Below are 18099 nucleotides of genomic sequence, written 5' to 3'. Positions count from 1 at the left end.
CGCATTTATTATTTATGTGCCCTATGTGACGGCGTCAAATAAGAAAACTGAATAGGGAAAAATATGTGCTACTTAGTAACGCGGGCTAAGAGTGAAAGCGTGAAGCATGATTACTGAAGGAAATGAAACGTTCCACTGCGATGAGAGAAAGGCATCCAGAAGATAAATTGTGGTCCTCTCAGGAACACGCCGAGGATGAAAATGCCCAAATGCACATCACTGCAATGTGCCTGGGATGTGAACCTGTCCTTGCGGACACGGCCCTGCACACAGTGCGAGCCCTCGGGGGTGGGGAGGCTGGTACACAGTGTCGTCCTCAGGATCCCACCACTTCTCTGTCCTGTCACTGCGCCCAGCCCTCCACCCGGCCTCGTGAATGGAGAGGACCCTGTAAGCGGTAGTTAAAGAACCAGCTAGTTAGTATGTTATTAGGAAAAGTGGCTGTCCACATGGAAAAGGTGGAATTATGTAGCACAATGTACCCAGAAGGGTACTGAAGGTGAACTGAGGCCCTAAAATCGGGGAGAGAAAACGTTTAAACGATTAGAAGGTGATGACGTGCCTTAGGAGCACTTACACAGCCCCTGCACCTCAGACACTGCTGAGTGCTGCACAGACCTTAATCCCATCAGCAGCCCCGCAGGAGATAAGTCCAGTGATTATTTTTACTATTGTTTAATTTACAGGAGACGTAATTACAGCACAGAGAGGCGACAGTGACAAAGGACTGAATCAGGATTCAAAACCCAGCATGTGGCCTCAGACTCTCAGCCCTGAGGAGCTGTGCTGTGAGAGACAGGCTTTATTTTAAAAGAACTGAAAAGTTCAAATAATGAAGAAAAGGCATACAAGAACTTTTTAAAAAAAAACAATAAAGCCAACTTCATGTTTTAAAACAAACCGCAGACTGGGAGAAAATACCTTCCTCATAGTTTGACCCATAAATAACTGTTCTAATCCTACATATGAATAAAGACACAAATTGCCCTACCAAAAAGTAGGGACAGTATATGAACCTACAGTGTTAGGAAATCTAATTCAAATACTAACAAATACTCAATCACAATCACAATCTCACAAATGGAAATTAAAACAAGGAGATAGGTTTTTGCCCTGGGTATTGAAACAAGATCAGGACGTCAGTATAATGTCAAATGGCGACCAGGCGTTCCCTGTAAGAATGCGTCTTCATCAAGGACTTTGGAAAGCACCCGGGCACACGCGGGCAAGCTGAGGATGTGACTACTGTTGTAAAACAGGAAGAGCTCCTAACAGCCCCTTGTAGCGGGATCGTTACTGCACGAAGCAGCAGCACACGGACATGGATTTCACTCCACACCGTCTGCAGAGGCACAACTGGCAACGCTCTGAGCTTCCGTCAGGAGAGGAGACTCATTCTCCAATCCTGTTCATCACTAGCTTTGCAATGTTATCCACACACAGGTTTTGAATCTTTCTGCTTCTCTCCATTTCCACAGGGGACTGGGATGTAGAGATAAACGCTCTCCCGCCCCTAGAAAAATGCAGCAGCCTCACCTCGTCTCCTGGATTCCACCACTGTTTTCTGCACTGTCCACTTCTGTCCCCACAGCACGTGGCTCATCTGTGTACTGACCAGGACCCTTCCCCTAACTGGGAAGGAAGGTGTTTCACGCCAATGAAACCTACATGGTACATGTGAGTGAAATCAGACGGCATTTGTCTTTCTCTGTCTGACAGATGGAAGCGACTTAATAGATACCTTCCTCTAGTTTATACGGACGCATTCCGTGGGTTACGGGCATCTCATGTCCTCCCTTGTGTCTCCTACACCCTCCCCCACACAGCAAGCCAGAGCAACCACTTTTAAAACAAGTGCCAGTTTACATGAATCCTCTGCTTAAAACCCTTCTTTCTGTGCTGCTCGTCACATTCTGGGCAAGTTCCTCATGCTCCACCATCGCTCCTCAGGCCTTCCAGAAACGGACCCTGCCTGTTTGTACAAGCCCAACTCAAACCTGTCCCCGAACTTCACCACACGTCGGCCAGGCTGGCTTCCAATCATTTCCTAAAACACCTTCCCCTCAAGGTTTATGCACTTGCTGCTGCTTCTGCTCAGAAAATCGTGGTCCCCTCTTTTCACGTGACTAGCTCTACTTCATTATTTTCCTCTTCGTTCAAACATTACCTCCTCTGAGGGGTTATAAAGTATTAATATATCTAAAGGAATGTTCCTTTCCCTGCTGAATTAGTCTGTCTTAACACCCCAGTTGGGTATTTTACAGAATTTGTCGTAAGCCACTCTTTTTTATTAGCTGCCATCTTTTAATCTTTGGCCTTCCTCCAATAACACATTAACCCATATAATTAAGGGTGTCACACAATTGCTTCCATCACCAAAAATGGTTCATGGCACACAGTAGGCACTCACTCCTTTTAAAAATTTATTCTCATTCCATTTCAACATTTTGATGACTTCTGTGAATTGAATTGTGTCCCCCGAAAATTCAGATATTGGTGCTTTAACCCCAATATGACTGTCTTCAGAGATAGGGTCCCTAGGAGATGATACAGGTTAAATGAGGTCATAAGAATGAGGCTCTAATCTGAAGGACTGGGGGCCTTATAAGAGTAGGAAAAGACAATTCCCTACCCATCTATTTGTCTGTCTAGCTCCCTCCTCTCTTCCTCCATCCGTGCACTCAGAGGACAGGCTACAGAGAACAAAGCAGCCATTTACAAGCCGGAACAGACTCCTCAACAGAAACAGAACCCTGCAGGCAGCTTGGCCTTGGACGCCCAGCCTCCAGGGCTGTGAGAGACCAGTGTCTGCTGTTTAAGCTCCAGTCTATGGGGTTTTTACAGCAGCCCAGGCAGACGGAGACAGTGACCAGCTCTAAGCACAGCTTCATATGTCATTCTGTATTAAAATATACAGATATTGTCTAATTATTTTTTCCCATTGTATCATAAGTATGTCACTAGGCCATAGCAAGACATGAAAAAACAAAATATGGATTAGGCTCAGATTGTACTGTATTTTGCTTTTATGAATATTAAACTCTTGAGAACTATGGCAGCAATCTAGTAAAATGACGGGCAAGAAAACTAGGATGAACTGCTGAATCATGAGTAGAAAATTCAATAGTAGCTGTCCTGTGTCCACTGCCCACTGGCTGAAATGCTGCACACACTGCAGACCTTGGCCTCGGCGCCTTCTCCTCCCTCCTTCCCGCCTCGAATGCTCCCATAGTGCACTGGGCGAGCTGTCCCAAGGTGCGGACTCCGCCCTGCCCAGCTGTGAGGTCACCTGCGTGCACCTGGATGGCGCCCGTGCTCTGCAGTCAGGGCACTGCTGGGCTGTCCCTCATGCCTCTGACCTGGGCTATGTTCACAGTGGTGCCAGAGAACATCCGAAAGTGAAGGAGTAAATAAAATCAGTGATAATTAATTAAGCAATTGGGGAACAAGAAAGACCCATTGATACAAAGGGTAAGACAATTCCCTCAATTGTTAGAGGTTGTATTCTGAAAATACCATGATTAGCATGCCTGAGATTGGAAAATATGAAATCTCAGAAAATAAGTGACTCAAAAAATAAGTAAATGTGTGTGTGTGTGTGTGTTGCGTGTACTTGTAGAGATAAAATGTAAAAGGATGGCAAAAAAAATTAGTAAGCAAATATAAATCAAAGGAAAGCCAGAGAAGCTATATGAATATCAGGAAAAAGTAGATTTCAGAACAAAGAAATTTGCTAAAGAGAATGAGGGTCATTATATGATTACAATGGGTCAATTCATCAAGAAGGAATAAAAATGCTAAATATGTATGCACCTAGCAACAAAGCTTCCAAATTCATGAGGAAAAATCTAATCAACTTGAAAAGAGAAATAGACACGTATACTTTAATAAGAGTTTACTATTCCTCTTCCAATCACTGATATAACAAATGGATGGAAAATAAGCAGATACAGAAAACCATACCAACCACTGGGTATCATTTATATTTATAGAACACTCCATCCAATAACACTAGATTCTCAAATGCACATGGAACATTCACAAACATAGACCATATTCTTAGACACAAAACAAACGCTTACATATTTAAAAAGATAGAAATCATATAAAGTATAGGCATAGGCCATAACAGAATTAAACTGGAAATCAGACAGATAATCAGAAAATCCCCAAATATTGGGCAGTTAAACAATAGATACCTAAATAATCCATGTGACAAAGAAGAAGACTCAAAGGAATTAGAAAATATTTTTAACTGAATGGAAATAAAAATAAAATATCAAAATTTTTATGAAGCTAAAGCAATATTTGGAGGAAATTTACAGCATTAAAATGCTTCTATTGGGGGGGAAAGATAGGTCTTTGTAGTAGTTTAAAATATGTTGTCAAATTCTTTTATTCTGTTCCCTCTAAGAGGTGGTGCTCCTCCCTCGAAGGCGTCTGAATGCGTCCTGATGTCAGGATGGATTACAAAGCTACGGTGAGTGACACAGGGTGGGGTCCGTGTCATGACACAATGAGATCAATGGTCCAAAATGTAGAGTCCAGAGTTAGATGTGTAAGGATAACCGAAGTCTGACAAAGACGCAAAGGCGCGTTGGTAGAAAAGGACAGTCTCTTCCAGAAGCGCTTTTGGCACCATGGGACCTTCAGCCAGAGCAAAACACAACAGCAACACCTCATCCCTTACACAAAAATCAATTCAAAATAAGTCATACTGAAATAGAAAATGTAGGACTATAAAACTTCCAGAAGAAAACATGGGAGAAAACCATTGTGATCTTAGATTAGGAAAAAAAAATAGTAATAATAAGATGTGACAAAAACAAAAGCAGAATCTATAAATGAAAACACTGCTTCACTGGATTCCACTGAAATTAGGAACTTTTGTTCTCTGAAAGAGAATGAAACAAGAAGCCACATGTCTGACAAAAAACTAGATAGTACCCCAAATATGTAAAGTACTTTCAAAACTCAACAGTAGGTGACAATACTGTGTTTAAAAATAACCCAAAGATTTAATTAGACACTTTACTAAAAGATGTGTACAGCGCAAATGCACCTGTGAAGAGACACTCAGCATCACGATTCAGAAAATGCAAATTAAGGTCACAAATGAGATACCATGAGAGGTGAAGAAAACACAATAAAACTGACCATACTAGCACTGGAACGCTCACACGCTGCTGGTGGGAGAGCGGCTGGAGCAGCAACCCCTTGCTTACGAATTTATCCAAGAATAAGGAATTGTTCCTTCCAGAACCTGCATGTGACTGCTTAAAGCGGCTTTATCCATAGTTTCTGAAAACTTGAAGTAACTCATACATTCTTCAATAAATTGATGAGCTAAAACCCTGCCGTGCACGGTGGGAGGGAATACTCAGCAATACGGCGGGAGGAAGATGGAGCACAGAGCGGCAGGGCTAGGAGCTAAGTGTAGATGACTGCGTCTCGCTGTCGTCCTGGAAGGCAGGACCCTGGGACGGAAGGCAGGCCAGTGGCTGCTGGGGCTGACGGGGAGGCGGTTGTCCCCACAGGTGCGTGGGGGCGCGCTCAGGCGCGGAACCCTTCTGTGAGGACCTGCGCTGGTGGCCATCCCACAGTACGAAGTTTTCAAGATCCATAGAGAACTCTGTGTTTGAAATCAGCTTTTCTTCTGTCATTAACAGAACGATTTTTGGCGGCAAGGTCCCCTGAAGAGTAACTAATTACTGCTGCAAATGCATACACACCGCACGCACACACGCACACACCTGTGCACACTCAGGCCTCCCTCATTTTCGGGTCCCACGTCTGCGAACGTGTCTGAGTTACAGGAGAAAAAGACACCGGTCTCCTTCCATCTGGTCTCTGCTTTTAACTTTCAATTCCAGTAAAGAAACAAACAATGCCATGTAACGTTTCTGTCTGTCTTTTAAGATCATGGCTATCATCCCTTATTCTATAATCATAAAATAATTACTTACCACTCCTTCTAAAAACGAGAGGACTTTTCCTTATAAATGGAAGCTGTAGGATGTAACTGTGCTCCAAACGGATTACTTGACAAGCACGTACTTCTCTTCAAACCTGAGGTTACACCCGGCAAACACTTCCAGGCTCCTTTAGTTGAAGTGACAAGCACATCTGTGGTGGAAATTTAAATCACATTTACGGCTACAGGGGTTTTTTGAAAAGATATTTAAAGTGTTCTCAAAAAATCAATTATAGTTAAATTGAGACAATGTTTGAGGAGGCTGCAAAGAAGAGACAGGAAAGCAGCCTTTCCAGATGACAGGGTCGTGAGTTTCCATCAGCTCCCGTCCTTCCGTCCGTCCTCCCTTCCTTCCTTCCTTCCTTCCTTCCTTCCTTCCTTCCTTCCTTCCTGTTTCTTTTTGCGTCTTGCTTTTCTTCGTGTAGTGAATGTTCACTGAGTTTTTGATCCTTTGCAAGACTGTATTCCATGCAGTTCAGCCTTTCTAACTTGACTTTTCATAAGAGTATTTGTTTTATATTTTTGGTTTATTTTCCACATGAATGAAATCACAGTTCTGGTCCTTTCCTGACTCATTTCACTTAGCATGATAATGTGGTGACCACCGTCAGTATTTCATCTTTTTTAAATTTACTTTTTATAAACAAGAATCAATCAATAAAGAAATGAAACAAACAAACTCATAGACGGATACAGACAAGAGAATGGTGGTCACCAGAGGCAGGGGATGAAGAGGGTAAAGGGGTCAAACTCACAGTGACAGAGGAGCCCGGGGGACGAGCTCACAATAGAGCACCGATGTCATCTCACAAAGTTGTGCCCCTGACACTTCTATACGTTATTAACCAATGTCGCCCCAATAGCTTTAATAAAAGCTTTTTAAAAGGCTACTCGTTAGTGTGGCCCTGAGTCGGCGCCCAGCTTGTCTTGCTGCCTGGCCCTTTGTGATCCTGCCCCAGCCTCCTGGGAGCTGAGCAGGGGACCTGAAACTCCTGCAAACCTGGAGGACAGGTGGGGCCACACCTGCTCCCCTGCTCCCTGTGTGGGGACAGCACCGTACACACTTCAGACCAGAGGGCATTGACGGCATTTGTAAATCCCACTGCAATCTCTCTTAGGCCTGGCGACGGGGGGCCCTGACGGAGCCTGTTGGTGATACAAAAAGCACAGAGAGAAAGAGGGGTGAGCTTCGGCAGTGACACGGGACTGGGGTACAGTTCCTGCTTGCACACGGAACTCCACAGGAGGGAACTGTTTCTGCTGCGGCTTATCGGAGGGAGTGCACATTCCCTGCTCTTTATTGCAAGGAAGGACTGTGTGCCGTGCAGGTGAGCACACAGGACGCAGACACTCAATGAGCACGTCTGGGCGGCGCCGGAACTCTCTCTGAGCCTGAGCAGGAAGTAGTGACAAATGGGTCTCGGGCTCCTTAACGGCACTGAGGGATGGAGAAGACCGGGGTTTACACCGGGAAGGAAGGGTCTCCTGCCCATTTACACTTTTTATTAGGAAACGTTAGGGCCTGCAGCTTCCAAGGCCTTTCATATGCGAAGTGACTCTGTGTAAGTACCCTCCAGCCAGGGTGTCACATATAGACATTGACAGCAGTATGTAAGAGTTTCAGGGGAGACAAGGAACCCAAACGGCTCCCTTCACTCTGAATAAAGATTTATTACTGCAGTTAATTCCACAGCTTTTTACTGATGGGCTACTTGCCGATGGGGCACTGCCCAGGCACCGGGTAAGTGATGGAGCGTCTGTGTGTGCTGCGCCCACCAAACAGCGCAGTGTGTATCTGGGGCAGACGCACCACAAATAAATATGAACAGATACATGGATAGAGACCAAAATGTATGATGGTATTTAAGTGAGTCAGACCTGTACGCACACACGTGCACACACACACGTGGCTCCAACTAACCCTCAGGACGCCAGTGATTGGCCCTAACTTCCTAAGTCACCAACGTGCTTGGCTCTCATCACCAACACATTGCAGGCTGTGCCACAGCTTCAGGGTCCACAGATCACAGCTTGCTGTGACGACACTGTGCTCTCTGTTCCCCAAAACGTGTCCCCAATAGTATGCCGAGTTATACTGAGAATTAGACTTAGGAGTAAGATGCCACGATTTTATAGACTATTGAACCAGGTATCTGAAGATTTGACCTCTAGGCTCAATCACGTAATCCTTGATAAGATGTCGACACAATCACCACATGTCATTTAGTCTCCATGTCTCCATCTGTGCAGCACAAAAAGAATGCTTCCCTGCTAACTAAAAATAAAGCTGGACATAGACAAAAATGTTTATTAACCAATAAGGCAAATTAGTAAATCCTTAACTATCACACTAACATGTAAAAAGTTCTTTTGCAAATGTTTTTAGCATGAAGGATTTGCTTGTACTAATATTTTATTTAAACAAAACTAGGTAAATGAATCTCAGTGGATAAGATGTGGTACGTTTCCCATTGAATATGCACAGGTGACCTTTAAGACCACCGTTCACCCAGAGAAGAGGCAAAGGTAACATGTGACCGATGGGGCCTTAGACCAGCCTGCTCCACTTGTGCCGTCCTTACAGACACTTTAATTAGCACCGTGACATCATTATAATTTATCCCATGCCTTCCCCCACGCCGAAGTTCTTTTATAAGAAAATGGAAATGCGATTCTATCTTTCAAGGAAATGTGCTTTATTTTCACGCCAAACTTGCAGAGCTTATTAATAATCTACAAAGGCAATGCTGGGCCACAGGCCCTTTCACGGAAAGTGTCAACTCAGATGCAAAGGAAATAAAAAGCCACCTGGAAACCACACCCTGTAATGGACTTCTTTAAAGACGAAAGCACATTCAATTCCCTGTCAATAATCCTATTAGAGCCGCCACTTTGAAAATTTATACCAAAACAAGCAGTTTCAACTAAGTGAGTTTTCTCCAAAAGCATTCCTGGTCAGAAAGCTTCCTTCTCCAGTTCCCACCTGGGGTGACCGTAAGGGCCAGTCCTAACCCTGACGAGAGACACTGACACATACATAGCCTGACAACGGCCATCACCACGCACTTGAGAGCAGTTCTCAGAACACGCGATTATTTTATTCTTCTCTCATCTTAGCAGCGGGCATTGCGACTGTAGACAAATAATAAATCATGGATTAGCACACCTCTGTCCCTCAAGATGAGTGTGTGAATTAGGGAAATGTAACCTCTCAATCGCGGCTTTTAAGTATTTTTCCTGAAATTGCATTTGACAGCATGACTTTTTAGCTGTATAAACAAAGATGAATTCTTAACCCTTATTTGTTCCAGAAACTACACTCAGGCTGGGTTTGACTCGGGTACTTGTGACAGGGCAGTGTGTGCCAGAAAGCATGGAAGGATTTGGGTTTGCTGAAACAACGAAATAACCCGGCCAGAAGGAGCGTCGTGCGCTGGCCGGGCTGCCCCTCCAGCCACGAAGCCCCAGCAGAGCACAAGTGACCAAGGAGAACCACAAGGCCAGACCCAGCAGAGAGCATGGAGGGTCACCTTTCCTTGGTTCCCAGGACTCCAGTCAGAAGGTACAGCGTCGTCACAAGGGGTGGCCGGCCCAACGTTTCAACCTGCCATGGGCAGGAGGACAGCAGAGAGCAGCCAGGGAAATGAGCAGAATGGCAGGTTCTGTTCACGGGGTCTCCCTCTTCTCCCTTCCCTTCAGGTCACTCTCTGCCTCGGACCTTGAGGAAGTCTGGCTGCTGGGGTCCGAGATGACAACTTTCAGAGTCTCTGCATGTCACTTGTCTCCCGACGGAGCCTTCTCTCTCAGAAACGCATGCTTCCACCCCAAGGCTCAGACAACTGTCTCTACACCTTCACCCACACACCACTTCCTCTGCCGGGATAATCCCCTCCCCAGCCTCCATCTGCTGTCACGAAGGCTGGGAGGGCAGCCTCCCGGCAGCCGCCTGCCCTCACGGCCCCCGGGCCCCGGCTCCGTTCCCACGTCCACGCTCCTGCATTGTTGCTTCTGTTCTAACTCGCACGGCATCCCGTGCACCGTGCTTCATCCAGTTACTTCCGTGCCTCACTACGCGACTGCATTAAATGACTCGAGAGTGAAAACTAAATGTAACGCTTCAGTTGGCCACAGTGATTAGAAAGAGTTGTCAGCTCATAGTAGGCCCTCACACCTGTTGCATTGATTAAATTTTGTTCAGACTTATCTGATCTGAAAAATACAGCCAACTGACAATGAAAGGAAATATTAGGAGCATGTCTGATGACTGGATGGGGAGAAAAACACAACTGTTTGTGACACCAGCCACAGCTTCCAGCAAATTCTCAGCGCTTCCCTCCTTGGCTTCTCAGGACACTGAGCAGACAACTCTTCTGTGTGATCCATTTGCTACAGACTGTGTCTCACACAGCCTGACACTGACGCACGGCTGGGAGTTTTACACCAAAAGGAGGAAAATAGCAGAATGTATTATTATTGCTCTTAAAAATGTTGCTCCACATCGCTTGCGTGGGAGGTTTTATGGTAACTAAGGGATAAAATACGTGTGTGTGTGTGTGCGTGTGTGTGTGCACGCGCCTGTAGCGGGTGGATGGAGAGAGGGAGGCAGAGAGATGGTGGAGTCACCGCCGACAGACTGTCTGTATTTCCTTCAAGCACAGACAGTAACCTTTCGTTTTTCATTGGCCAGAAAACATACCAAGTGAAATTTTCCTTTACTCATCCTTTTTTTCATTTTTTTAGTGTCTGTCTTACTTATAAAGATAGATAATTCAAATCTCATCTTTCTTCAATGTAGACTACCATCGTGACGATTGGGAACATACGTATATACACACTTGTACAACACACACACACACACATTTCTTCCGGACCTTCTCAGGACTGCACTACTGACAAACACTATGCAGCCAGTGATTTAATTTCAAAACTCCATAGCAACACAGAAACATCCTCGTACATTCATGGGTACATTCATGATCAAGATGCAGAACAAAACACACAGACCGTGACTCACTGAGGCTTCAGAGCGACAGAGAAGCCTAAGTGGGAATGAACATGTCACAGCCACATCACACGTGTCTTTACTTGTTGCACCAGGACCATTAGCATCCACACTTTCAAATTACTCCTTTTTAAAATGCCCAAAGGTTAAGATTTGCTTGGACAAATAAACATGCTAAAGCAACACAAGTGGACATAATTAAGGCTCCATTTTGCCCCCCAGTCGCGCTGCTAAGAACCCTCGCCCGGGCGTTCCTGTTACGTTCCTCGAGGAGTCACCTCCAAACTGCTAACTAATGTGCAGCCATTTCTCACCTAGTGACCTTAGATCATCTCTGTCAGTTTCCAGACGTGACACATGAAGGTCTGTCTCACACGACTGTCCTACATGGCTGTCATGCGGGGTCTCTGCTCCCGCTCCCCACATAAGAACGCAGGATATGGCGAGGCCAAAAAGGAACACCCACGGAGCCATAGGTAGGGGAGTCATACCACTATAGTCTCACTGGAGGCTGGATCCACACGACATGTGACCTGCTGCCCGCTTCTCTGCCTGCCAACCGACCCACCAACCAACGCAGCCGCAGCAGATATATCAGTGGCTAATTGGCTAACTGGTTACAGCTGACGGTCACCTACTACCTGAGCCAGCACCTTTCCACGTGAGGCCGAGAGCCTGGAAACTGCTCTCTGGGACTCTGTCCCCACACGACCCTCACCACCCCTCAGTTTTCCTAATAGGGGAGTTATTTTTAGTGCCTCTGCTTCCTGACAAATTACACTGAAATCTCAGCCTGTGTCCCATCCACCATGGACTGCATTGCCCCCTGTGACTCCTGACTGTGACATCATGATGCCACAGGAGGGTGGGGGGTCAGGGTTCAGTCTGTGAGGGTCACGTGTCATGAGGGAAGCAGACGGCCGTCTCCCAGCTCGCTCCTCCTCTGTACGTCTCCTTTAAAACATAAAAAGCCTGATACGACCTGCAATCTTTTCATCGTCCAGGCAAGGTCATGGGCTGCAGGACCCTCAAAACTGTAACATACACCCCCAAGGGTAACGAGACGTCTCTGACAAGTCCTGCAGGGCACGCACAAGGTAGTGCCTGTCACCCTGCGAGGAGAGGTTTTCACTCTCCTCTCCTCCACTTCTCCATAGACCTGTGTGAGAGTCTGGCCAGACTTTCTAGACGTTTCCATGCTACTGTCACATGCACGCCAGTCTCTCGTGTTTCCTCTCTTTCTCCCATATTGAGACGGGGCTGGAGGGGGTGTCTTTTGTCAGCAGCATTATTTTACTTCCCCAACAGTTACTGAAACTTGCACCTGTTCCTCCCCCCTCGTGTACCTTCCATCAGTATAACTTCCCATTTCTACATTTCAAGGCCAATAGAATTTGCATTCTGGTTTCTAATCAGAGTATCTCCCATACATTGTCTGTAGGCTGAGTGAAGTGGAAAGTCAATGAAATAGTTTAAATTGTTATGAATATGCAGAGATTATTCATTACCAAGTAATGATGATACATAATGATGATACTTTCCTTTCTTCTTGGTCCGGATGGCACTCGTGTGCCTCTCGAAGGAGGTCAAGATCAAAAGGTCTATTCTTCAAGCTTGAAACATTTTTCATATTAATCTACCTCATGTTTGAAACAGTTTTCTTCTATTGATCTTTCTGAGAGAATTAAAATATTCTCTCCAAATCTCCCTAATGTCTGTCGTCCTACTTGTTCTGTCCAGCGCTCAGAATGCGTATCATTCTTGGAGCCCACGGAACCATGCTAATTTTTGCCAGTTTTCAGAAAGACACCTGTTACATAGATGTTACACTGTCATTTTTTTGCATTTGATGCCTGAATTAATTCCACAATTTCTTGTATTCTCCATCTTCTTTCTTTCTGCCACCCCTGGAATATACCCTCCAAAACCTTGGTCACAAAGAATGCCACGGGAAGGTACAACAGGGCCCCTGCAGAGAACGCGACCCAACAGGAAGCAGCGTGGGTGGTTACCTGGAGTCACAGACGGGACGCCTGTGACAGGGAGAAGGCTCATTCCAGGTGCAGTGCTGCCGCCCAGCTGGGAACTGGAATGTGGAGCCAACATGGCCGTAGCGTGTCACATCGCTGGCAGCGTGCGGACCTCCAGCTTTAGGAGCACCGGTCACCTCAGGGCAACAGAGGACCGTAGGGGCAGGAGAGCTGGGACTTCGAGCTTGGAGTGGGCAGCAACACGCCCCCCTGGAAGAGCAAAGACAGCAAGACTCAGGGTCCTGGACGCCTTCATCGATACAGACACACACACACACAACTCCTTCGGAATTTCTAGGAATCACTGCAGAGGACTGGATTTCACCATGAGCAGGTAGAGATGTTTAAATATCCAGTGTTCACATGACTTCTTTTTATACCCTTGGACTATTGGGCCTATTGCCTTCAAGATGCACATACACTGACTTAACGTCTGTGAAGTACGACCAATATACACGTTAGCTCAGGGGCCGGCCCCCATCCACCCAGAAGTTGCGGCTGTGTCCTTAGCTCCACTGCTCACCGCTCACGTCACCCGGAATCTATTTACTCCTCAGGGTCTGACGCCTTTGCTACATGCCCTTGTCAACACCCACATTAGAACCACCATCCTCTGTGAAAACCAGGTGGTTTGCCTCCCTCCATCTCCTCTCCGTCCCAGTCAATGCATTTTCTCAGGGCCGTCGCAGGGGTTTTCTTAAAACGCAGTTCTGCTCACAACCCTCTTTCATTTATGCTCAGGCCAGCATCTTAGGCTGCGCCTTCCCCGTGGGTCTCGGGGAGCCTCCCCAGCTTTGCAGGCCACACAGACGAGGATGAACCCCATTATCCCCCTTCCCTGTCCCAGCGACCACATCAAACCACTGCCTAATCATGTGTCATTATTTGTTTGATGCCGGTTTTCCCCACTAAGGTGCAAGCTGCTCACAAACCTGCCTGCTATCTATATTTTTCCCCAAACACATTCCTCTTGCCTCGGCAATGCCTATACTTATAAGATAGGAGAGAAATATTTACTATATAAGTAAAAACGTACAAATATTGTGAATCCCCCATAATAGCTATTACAATGGGGACCTGCCCCCACCTAATCCATTTGTACTTTCCAGCAGAGAAAAAAAGTTGTATTAAAGAGATTTTCAAAAACTTTAAGTAGATTTTATATCCTCTCTAGGAAAAATTCATTTGAATATTCACACCTTCTACTGCTAACATGTCTGAAAGTCACACACTGAGAAAAAAATCTGAGAAAATTCTGAGAACAGCTGGTTAGCATATTTCTTGATTTTTTAAACTTCTATAGGAAATAAGTAAGATAAATTCATGAAGATCAGGCCTGCATATTGTCTTCTCATAGAACAGAACCTAAGTATAACCCTTTGAGCTGAGTTTGCTTTCAAGAAACCAGCACGTGACAAATTCTAGAAGTCTCCTTAGCTGGCGGTCCCTGGAGTCAGGAGACCTCGGTCCCTGTTCCATTCTTTGTTAAGAAGCAGAGACGGAAGCTGCTGGAAGCCACTCAAGCTTGGTGGGACCTGACAGCCACTCCAGAAAGTGGGGTTTGTATACAGGGAGGAGGAGGGTACAGAGAGCCTACGCGACCTTCGAGTGCTGACACTACCCTGCCGGTGATTTCAACGCCAAGAATGTGTACGAATCAAGGCACCATTTACGCAGACCCTTCAAGCTTACAATAAAACCTAATCACTACATCCAATTACAAAGAAAAGGAAATCACTACAGAAATTATTTCAAACATATCCAGAATAATACGAGACGCATATTGGGAGTTAAACGGGGGCTGCCATCTCACCGGCCCTCCTTAAACAGATGTGAACAAATGGGATTCCTGACCACGGAGAGGGCAGTGATTATCTGAGACCTTGGGCTTTCAGTGTAAAAAATACGTGCTGCCTGAGTAAACAGGCCTCGAGGAAAGCCCGCTGAGACTAGCAACATTAGGAGGCAGGCGCTCGCTTTCTGGGAGCTGCCCTAACAACATACAACATACGGGGGCTTAAACACTAGAAACTGACTGCGTCCCAGTCTGGAGGCCGCGAGTCCGAGAGCAGGGTGTGAACGGGGCGGTGTGTCCTGCAGCCGCTGTCCTGGACGTGTGGACGCCGGCATCTTCCACTGTCTCTGCACGGCCTGCCCTCTGGTGGCTCTGTGTCCTACTCTCATCTAGAAGGACACCAGCCACAGTGGCTCACAGGGAGACCCTCCCATGACCCGTTGCTTAACTGCCTCAGTGGCGGCCCTGGCTCCAAACGTGGTCACATTCTGAGGTCCTGGGGGGCTGGGGCTTCGACATAGGAATTCTGAAGGGACACGACCAGCCTGTAACAGGATGTCTGTTACAAGAATGATCTTGTGTTTTCCCTTCTCCTACCTACGCATTTTCTTGAGACATAACTCACATACTCTAAAACCCACCGTTTCAAGTACACAACTCTGTTTCACAGGATTGTCTGGGATGAAACTCTGCATGTACGTGCTTCCAGGAGGCAGCCCATGGTTTCTTAAGTATTAACGACCTTCCAGAATGATGTAAAGAGCTGAGTTGAGACACTGGTCAAAGTGAGAGGATTTTGTCATTTTAGCAGTTGAATAGAATTTTTACACACGTATCAAATATCCAAATGGTTTATTTTTCTATTTTCTACAGTTAATTTCTTACCTCTTTAGCACAATGGTTCATTTAAACCCTAAAATTGAAATATGTACAAATCTATTGCCCAAACTCAACCACTCATTAGTTAAAGGACAGTGGGCATGGCCAAGAAACGGTGGGTTCCCCACTCCCTCCCGCGGCAGGAAGATGGCAGCCAAGCAGCGTCCGTCCGGAAAGCAGCACAGAAGGCTACGTGGATGCAGGCGGAAGGGGAGGTGACACAAATGCCCCGAGCGTCAGTCTCATGGGGACAGGTCACTGTCACTCCAACTGCCCCTCTTTGTTAAAATGTAGTTTCCTCCTACATGATTGGGATGAAAGTTTCCTGTTCCCCGGATTGACAAACACTGATTTTTCTGTAATAAAAGTATTGTGCATTTTCCCCAACAGAAAATCCGATAAACTATACCCCTCACACAGAGATTTACACATCTATGGAGAATAAACATTCACGCTACACAATAAGTATAATCTTTTAAAGAATAATAGGGATGCTGAGGTACCTGCATCTGATAAAAGCTGCCTCACTGTTAAAATGAAATACATACTGTACTTATGTCCACTGCTTTACGAACTGCACTATTTCCATATCTGATAACACCTGCCGAAAATCAGCTGCTCCCACTAGGAAATTAGTAAGTCACCTCAGGGCCATCCTGGCAGTCAGCTCAATTATTGTCGGTGACAAGAATTGCCTTTTTCTTGGTCTGAAACAAGCTGCACACAGCAGCCTGCCAGCTAACATTCCCACTGGCCCCGTGAGAGGGGACAGGGGTGCTGCCGTCAGTGCCGCCTCCCTCGGCGGCCGATGACGCCCGTCGGATTTTGTCTTCAGCACAGATGTGGCGATGTTGCACACAGATGATCTCTGATGTGCGCCTGGGGCCCCCAACTTACAGCGGCTCAGTACAAACTAGGGTCTTCTGTCTATGTCGGGGATGAGGCTGTAATCTGCTCAGAGAGCAATCGGGCCTGCAGGAAGCACACATGACGGTCGGGTCCTGTCGAGCATCACATCACCTCCACTGCTGGGGAGCCAAACTGCCTAAGTGAGCTCCGGGACCTAGGATGAGGACCCGCTCTCAGGAAATTCTTGTGCCGTTACTGACGAGGCGGACGAACAGATTCACCAACTACCAATTGATTAGCAAATACTTCACAAACACATTTTGAAGTTGATTTTTGAAGAATACGTTCTTTTTTCATCAAAGAAAACCAATGGCTATAACAAGATTGAAAAGGACAATACTTCTCACTAGAACCATGAAAATCTCTAAGTGCCCCAAATACGTGGGTAGACATTGGGCAAAAGTAAGAGTAACCGCCAAAACATGTAAACGTGCGTGACCGGCACTTATCTCACTCTGCGGAAGCTTGTGTCACAGAGGAATGTCCGAGACACTTCAAAGCAAAGGCAGGTAGTTTGGGGAGAATCTGAGACACGTGCCTTCTGGACAACAAACAACTTGGCAGCATTTACCAGAAGCCTGAGAAATGCAGCATTTCCTTTTCTAGAAATAACCTAAAATAATAATTAAGAACCAGTAAATGTTTGGCTTTAAAGACTCTTGTAACAACATGGTTTCTAACATGTAAAGAGAGGAAACTATGTGAAGGTCAATCATAAGAGATTAATTACTCTGTACCTGTACAATGAGACTCTGAGTGCTTGTGTGGAGAGATTTTTCTACCACGTTTCCTGTGATGGAAGCCGTTCATGACAATAGGCTACAAGACAATGTGCAGACGTGCTGACAGAGCGTGCGCTGCTCCGTGAGAGCAGCCAGTACAAGGAGCGGGAGGGAGGGAGGGAGGGAGGGAGGGAAGGAGGGAGGGAGGGAGGGAGGGAGGAGGGAGGGAGGGAGGGAGGAGGGAGGAGGGAGGGAGGGAGGGAGGGAGGGGGAGGGGGGAGGGAGGGAGGGAGGGAGGGAGACACAGGGGTGGAACAAGGCCCACTTTATTTCAACGCGCATTCCCCGGAAGAAGTCCCTTAAACACCACTCTCCGTCCTGCTCCTCCAAGCTGGGCTTTCTTATCAGTCCATGAATAACTCTCATACATCGGAATAGTGAGTGTGGAGTGTGTGAGTACGTAAGCGTGAGAGTGTATGTGTGCATGTGTGTGTGTGTGCATGTGCGTGTGTGAGTGAGTGTATATGCATGTGAGTGTATGTGTGAGAGCGTGTAAGTGTGCAAACATGAGAGTGAGTGTATATGTGTGTGTGTGCATATGCATGTGTGTGTGAGTGTGAGTGTGAGCTCCCTCAGGGGCTGTGAGTTCCCTGAAGTCAGATGTGTTCTATATATACCCCTCTGTCCCCAGTGCCAAGGGCAGTGCCATTAACTGGGTGAACGTCCCCGTTAGAAATATGTCTGCTGTTATAACAACTTAAGCCAAAGAAGGAGAGAGGAGAGGTCTT

General features: G+C 46.3%; 1 protein-coding gene across 8 annotated transcripts in view; it reads right to left on the bottom strand.

Annotated features, from left to right (window-relative positions):
• Nucleotides 1–18099, bottom strand: part of MMP16 (matrix metallopeptidase 16) — a 605275-nt gene that overhangs the window by 385189 nt on the left and 201987 nt on the right. For 2 of the 8 annotated variants that reach the window (XM_074318989.1, XM_074318988.1), the window contains exon 8: nucleotides 12989–13216. The exons of the other annotated variants lie outside the window; for them this stretch is intronic. The gene's annotated coding sequence lies outside the window, so the exon portion shown is untranslated. The remainder of the gene's footprint in view (nucleotides 1–12988; nucleotides 13217–18099) is intronic. 8 annotated transcript variants of the gene reach the window in all.

The sequence above is a fragment of the Rhinolophus sinicus genome, linkage group LG14, assembly GCF_036562045.2.
Source record: "Rhinolophus sinicus isolate RSC01 linkage group LG14, ASM3656204v1, whole genome shotgun sequence".
Classification (NCBI taxonomy): domain Eukaryota; kingdom Metazoa; phylum Chordata; class Mammalia; order Chiroptera; family Rhinolophidae; genus Rhinolophus; species Rhinolophus sinicus.
Note: the sequence above shows the minus strand (reverse complement) of the source record. Positions and strands in the feature narration are given on the sequence as shown.